The sequence below is a fragment of the Cannabis sativa genome, chromosome 9 (genome assembly GCF_029168945.1).
Source record: "Cannabis sativa cultivar Pink pepper isolate KNU-18-1 chromosome 9, ASM2916894v1, whole genome shotgun sequence".
In the NCBI taxonomy this organism is placed as follows: Eukaryota; Viridiplantae; Streptophyta; class Magnoliopsida; order Rosales; family Cannabaceae; genus Cannabis; species Cannabis sativa.
Genome location: NC_083609.1, coordinates 16,191,815 through 16,199,195, shown reverse-complemented (window position 1 = coordinate 16,199,195; position 7,381 = coordinate 16,191,815).

The following is a 7,381-nucleotide window of genomic DNA, read 5'->3' as shown; positions in this document are numbered from 1 at the left end:
AACGATGAATTTTAATCAAAAGTGTCTTCCAAGTCAAAACAGGGGGTGTTCCTTGAAACCCTCCCACTCCGACAAGGTACCATGACTTTCTGTCTAAGAACATAAAAAGTATTGGCCTCATCGGTTGTGTTAAGACAACAGAGGCAGTGGGATCATGTTATATAGAATAAGATGATAGAACATTTTCGGAATCAAGAAAAAAAATATCTCCTCTACTTTGCTACTTTGCTTTTAGACTTAGTCATTTTCTTAGAAAAGTAGTATTTGTTGAAATAAACACTTTCTTATCTAATGACTATGGGATGGTCCACCCCTAATCACTTACAATAGCTATCAAACATGCAAACCTTAGTTAACAGTTCTAGTTTTTCTTAAAGTCACGATTAGGACATCCATGAATCTAGTAATGGTTTACATTAAGTATACAACCATTCCATCAATCTGAAATTTTCCTATATCACTAGGATATATCCCTAGAAGGACTTAGGAAACTACTAGTAACTAATCATAGACCTTTCACTTTCATCAATATGCAAATTGAATTTTTGGGGAGGTAAGTTTGGATACAATTCAAAGCTCAAATTAATGATCTTTGAACTGCATATCCACCAAATATTTCTCCACCCCTATCAGTTCGCAAGATCTTTAACCACTTACCTTAATGCTTTTCAACATTGCTAGAAATTCATGAAATTTCAAACATTTCAAATTTCTTTGCATAAGGTAAAATCTAGAGTAGTCGTCTAAAGAATATAACAAAAACTCATATCCACTCCTGAAAGTACATCCATATGCCAATATAGATGATCCTACTTTCATATGGATATAGGCATGTTTAACTCTTTGCAAAGAATGATCTTGTCAAAACCACTATGAACAAGATTCAAATACCATAGATACTAAAATGTGGTTGAGGTCTTTTGATGACTTAGGTCTAGTTACAATAAAGAGTTCTTAGAATAGTCCAAGTGGATCATGGTCACAGAATACTAAACTCAAATTCCATACATAAACATATAGTTTTAATCCATTGACAGAAAATTTAAAAACTTGTGAAAGTCATAATGTATTGTTAAATGTATTTTAGGAAACTGAAAAATAAAATTTCTATTTGGAATCTAAAATTTAAAGTCAAAGACTTAAATTTATACCAAATATACAATGAGTTTTATTCTAGCTTGGACCACCACTACTAATCTAACTCTATGTTTACTTTGCCTAAAATAAGCATATACAAGTAGGAGATTCTAAGATCGAGGATTTATATCATTTCGGGATAGAATGTCGAAAATATAGTAATCTGTGCCATTCAATTTTATAAGAGAAATTAGAATGACATCATAAGCAGATGATTTATAAACCATTCATCTAATCATATACTATGTAAGCAAATTTGAAATGAATAAGCTAAGAGGAAAAGTTAGGATAATTTCGACTAAAATAAGAATCCAACAATATCGCGGTAGGCGAGAGTTAAAGTTATTCTTATTTTACATGAAATTTACAACTACAATTAATCACAGAAAACAACATGGTTCAATATAAATTCATGCACAATTCAAAAATTATCAAGCATTCAGCAAATAACAAAGACACGTGAAAATATAAAACAAACACATCTTAAATAATTTCTAAGGTTTCCAACAAACTGATACAATGTCCCGGTAGGCGAGAGTCAAAGATATCATTCATTGAATAGAGTTGTCAGCTCATCTAAAATGGACACCATTCTAGAAACATTTTATTCGATCAAAATAAGAATATAATGTTGTCCCAGTAGGCGAGAGTCAAAATTATTCTTATTTTATGAGCTTCCACCATTGTTTCATACTTCGTAAATTTATCTCAAAGTAGTCACCATAGGAGAGAGTCTAATAGAGACGAAAACTTACAAAATACTTATCATAAGAGATCGTTACGGTGTTAAATGCTTCAACGAATAACCATCCATTAGAGGGACGAAGTCTAGCGTCTCGATGTTATATTGAAAAAAAATTAACAATGTAGGACCAACAATGGAGATCAAATATCCTTATAACTAAAGCTCATTATTTTATAGCACTGTATTTTAATCTATTTATTTTAACATATATTTATTTAATTAAAATTACTAATTTAGATAACTCTAAATATAAATTTTAATTTAATATTATAAAATTATACCTTAGGAAGATCTGAAAAAATAAAAATTTATTTTCCATCCTTACTATTAATTTTCTAAGAAACATTATGAAAATTACTTAATTTAAGTTAGTCTAAAATTAATTAAATTTAATTTTCAACTCAAATTTAATTTTTTATAAATATATATGACAGAATTTGAAATCCAATGTATTATAAAAATACATTTTGAAATTCATCAAAACAAATAAAATAAAACTGGAAAAATTATTCTAATTTATGTTGGTCTAAAATTAATAAATTAATTTTCAACAGAAATATACTTTTCTTATTTAATACAATTTCTTAAGAAAAATATCAAATATTTAAGTGTCTAGAACAAATCAACTTAAATATTAATTTTCTAATTTAATTAAATATATCTAGAAAAATACCAAAAAGTCTACCTAAAAAATATCTATATTGATAATTCATAAACTAATTACTAATTTTCTAATTAAAATATAATATATTTTAGTCTATTTATTTTAATTAAATCATTAATGAAAATTACTTGATTTAAGTTGATCTAAAATTAATTAAAATTAATTTCCAACTTAATCTAATTTTCAAAATTCAAAAATTTCGAAAATATCTACATTTAAAATAAATAAATGCAATTCGAAATTAGGTGGGAAAATGTTTATTAAAATAGAATAAAATATATTCTGAAAATTATTCTAATTTAAGTTGGTCTGAAATTGAAAAATTTCCAACTTAAATAAAATTTTCTATTTAATTAAATTCATTAAAATAGATATAATTAAGTATCTTGAATATAATCAACTTAATTATTAATTCTAATTTAACATCTAAGAAAATATTCTAATTAAGTTGGTCCAAAATTAACTAAAAAATATTCATTTCAACTTAAATATATTTTCTAATTAATTAAATTTCATGAAATAGAAACAAATAATTAAGTATCTTGAATAAAATCAACTTAATTATTAATTCTATTTAAGTTCTAAGAAAGTTTTTCTAATTTAAGTTGGTCTAAAATTAATAAATTAATTTTCAACTTAAATATATTTTTCTAGTTAATTAAATATTAGAAAATATAAATTACTTACTAGAAATCACTATCTAGAATATTTCATTAAACTAAGTGTATTTATCTAAATTAATTTTCAAATAATCCAATAAAAAATTAATTTCATTTATTTTAAAATTAATTATATAGCTAATGCAATTTTAATTATGTTAAACTAGTATAATTAGCCTAATACAATTATTTAAATAAGGAAAATGGGCCTTCACAAGTTGGGTTGTTCATGTGAGGCAGGGTTGGGTTCAGTATGTCGTACCCACTACTAATGTCCTCCTAACTCTTACACAAGGCCCAAAGGAAAGGAATTTAACCTTTCATAAAATAATTATTATTCGTTAAATAAGCCCAATACTAATTGGGCCTAAATAAAACTATCTTAAGTGATATTTTATGGGAATTTTACAAAAATACTGTTTTTGGACCAAAACTTTACAAATATACTGGGACACGGCAAAAACAACATTTTTACTGCCCCAGCCCAATTTCTTTACTTTTGTACTGCCCAAGCCCAACAGCATAACATTTATACTGTGAACAGTAAAACACACGGGAAAACAACCTGCTTCGTGTGTGGGGAGTCGCCGGAGACGGACATCACCAAGAAAAAACCATTAAATCCGGCAAGAATAAACAAAAGCAGTAAAATCGACGTCAATAAATAATCATGGCAAAACAACGGTAAAACAACACTAAAACAATCAAACAAAACAAAAGAAAAAAATGATTAAAAAAGACAAACAATCTGCTGCACAACCTCAACACCAGATGCAAAATCAACTATATTTGCAAGTCTATTCCTAGAAAATTATAAAAAAAAAACTACTAAAACAACACTGAAACAACACAAAAACAAATGAAGCAAATATAACTACTTAGAAAAATATAAAAGAAACACACACCTCAAAACTCTCTTGTGAGTGAGCTCGTCAAATATATTTATAGGAGAACCAAAAGAAAAAAACCACAAAAATAGCAAAAGAGAACGAAGAAGAAATGTATTTATAGCCTCCATCTTCCACACTCACAGACATAACCATCACAACAACACGAGAACACCCAGAAAATACCTATTAATTCCAGCGAGATGGAGCAAGGGCAGTGAAATCGGCATCAAATAAATAAATCATGAAAAACAACAGTAAAACAATACTAAAACAATACTAAAACAAAAAAAACAATAAAAAAAAATGATCAAAAATTAACTATGTTGTGCACATCCTCAATACTAAATGCACTATATTTGCAAGAAAAGTTCTAGAAAATTAGAACAAAAAAAAAACACACTAACTCTTATATTTTTATAAAAAAAAACATAACTAAGAACTTCAAAAAATTAAAAAAAAAAAAAGAAGAAGAAGAAAAGAAAAGAAGATGAAGAAGAAGAACTAAGAACTATCACCTTCATGGTCTTCCTTCCCCTCATCATCTCAGCCATGAATTATCTATTCTGTGTCTTTGCAGCCGGTGTTCTAAGTTTCTTTCTTTTCCTTCAATATAATTTTTTTTTTTTTGAATGGTTCCTTCAATATAATTAAGTATATATAATAGTAGATAAAACGATGTCCGCGTGTGGGAGAGTTGGACATTATATATATATGTTGATAGGAGAGGAGATGTACGTGGCAAGCATGCATGAATGTTATGATGTTATAACATATTAATTTCCAAATTTTACATGCAAACAAAAATATTATAAAAATGATTAAAATGCTTGTCACTTTTGTCACATCCCACATCCAATCAACTTTTCTAATAAAACAAAAAACTTTAAATATTGATGTGAGAAAATCTTATAGAGATACGAGTAAGTAAAAGTAATTAAAAAACTTGTACACAAAAAAGTCTATATTGTTGATTCAAAAAAAAAAAAAAAGTCTATACTGCCGTATAAAAAAAGCATACACAGTAAAAAAGATAATAATGCCGCCTGACAGTATAAATGTAATAAATTGGGAAAAGTTAGTAATTTATGTAAATTTCCCTATTTTATTTTAGCAACCTAGTCCATTTAAATATCTAAAAAATAAATGAGCTTTCTAAGCCCAAAAGCAAACATATAGGCTCACACAGTCAAATTGATTTGGATGGGCGCTATCATGTTTCTAGGTTTACACAGATGAGAGAAGTACAAAATTTACTAGTTACAAATTATTTATAAGATCTATTGACAATTGGACTATGATTAAAATTAGATCATTGGATCTGTCAACAAGTTAATCATAGCAATTTAGATCAAATAAATAATAGGTTTGTTAAAAAATTTTTTGAATAAACATTTAAATAAAACAAACACAGTATCCATGTAACAAATGTGAAATAAGATATTAATATAATTAAATTATTTAACTAACCAACTAAATTTTGAAAATTTAGGGTTGTTAAAAACAAACTAAAATATCTTTTTCAAACTTTAAAATTCAAAAATGAATCTAATTTTATTATATCTAGGTTTATTTGAAATATTTTATCAAATTAAATTAAATATCTAATAAGATAAATGATTTGAAAATAGCCAAATAAATATTTTCAATATCATTTTCCAATCTTATAATTTAATACAATTAAAATCATAAAATAAACTAATTTTAAAATAGATATGGTTCGACAATTATTATTTTAAGAAAAAAATAATAAATAAATAATAATGATGCTAATTTTATGTCAACATATCTCAAATTAAGCCTTATTCAAAATTTCTACATAAATATCTAGGTTATTGAAATAATTAAAATACTATTTATAAATTTCTTATAAGTAAAAATAAAAAATCATTTTTCAAACTTATAATTTATAAATAATTAAATATTTAACCAATTTTGAATTTGAAAAATATTATGGTTAGAATATCCATAAAAATATCTAAGTTAATTTTAAATTTATTAATTATTTAATTTATCTTATAAGATAATTTTAATATAATATTTCAAATTAAAAAGATAAAGATATCTTTTAATTTAAAATATGGCTAATAATAAAATATCTGATCTTATAATTAAATAATATATAAATATTAAAGAAATTAACAAATTTTTGAAATCTGACCATAAATAAAATTAAAATATTCAATTTTTAAATTTAAACCTCAAATTATCATAAATTAATAATAATCTATTTAAAAAAATTAAATATTATTAATTTACAAAATTGATATTTAAGTTTAAATATTAAAAATAATATTTTATTTTTTTGAAATTAGGGTTCGAAAGTTGAAAAATCCAAAATTGGGTAAAAAATCACATAAAAATCGGATTTTGGGTGTTGCTGCTCAAGAGGCTGCACGTGCAGCCCAAGAAGGCTGCTAGCAGCCTTGGACGCGCGCGCACGAGGGCATCTGGGAAGGAATCTGCGTTGCGAATGACCCTCCTAGCAGGGTGTTACGAGCGCATCATCCTGTTTGAACCTAGGTGCATGCCGAGCCGATCGTGTCTTCAGACACTTTATGTCCTAGCATGTGCGCGCGGATGGTCACCTTGTTCGAAGCCTGGTCTGTGCGTCGTGCACCAACTCGACACCCATTCAACTTGAAACTTCAAAAATTCATATCTTTCTCAATTTTTATCGGAATTGAGTTCTGTAAAAACCAAAATTGCTTAATTTTTCATAAGAAATCTAAATAAAATATTTTCAGATTAAAAATAAAATTATTTTCATGAAAAAGTTTCGTAAATCACATACCATCATCATATAACATATAAACCAACATGAACACATCCAAATCAACATGCAAACAATATTCCTCATTTTAAATCCATATTTCATGAAAGTCAATCACTACCATGGCTTTGAGGCCAGTTGTTGAAAATATTTTACCAGGATCTAGATTTACTAACAAATATGTTGAATTAACATCCTAAATGTGAATTCTCTAAAATAATGAAATAAAAACATAAGGGTTTAAGAAAACTTTACATTGATTGTAGCGAAATATAATGACTCCTTCTGTTCAAGATCTCTAGCCCTTGATTCCTTTCTGTAGCAGACCATTATCAAGATCTGAACGTGGATCTCTTTCTCTCCTTCGGGTTTGGTTACCATCGTCTTACTCACTATGATTGAGTACTTGACTTGCTATGTGTGGGCACATCACTCATTCACTATGGGTTCGAATAGGTGAAGAACAATGAAGGAGGTTTGAATCACTAAGGAAGGAACTCTCTCATCAACTAGTTG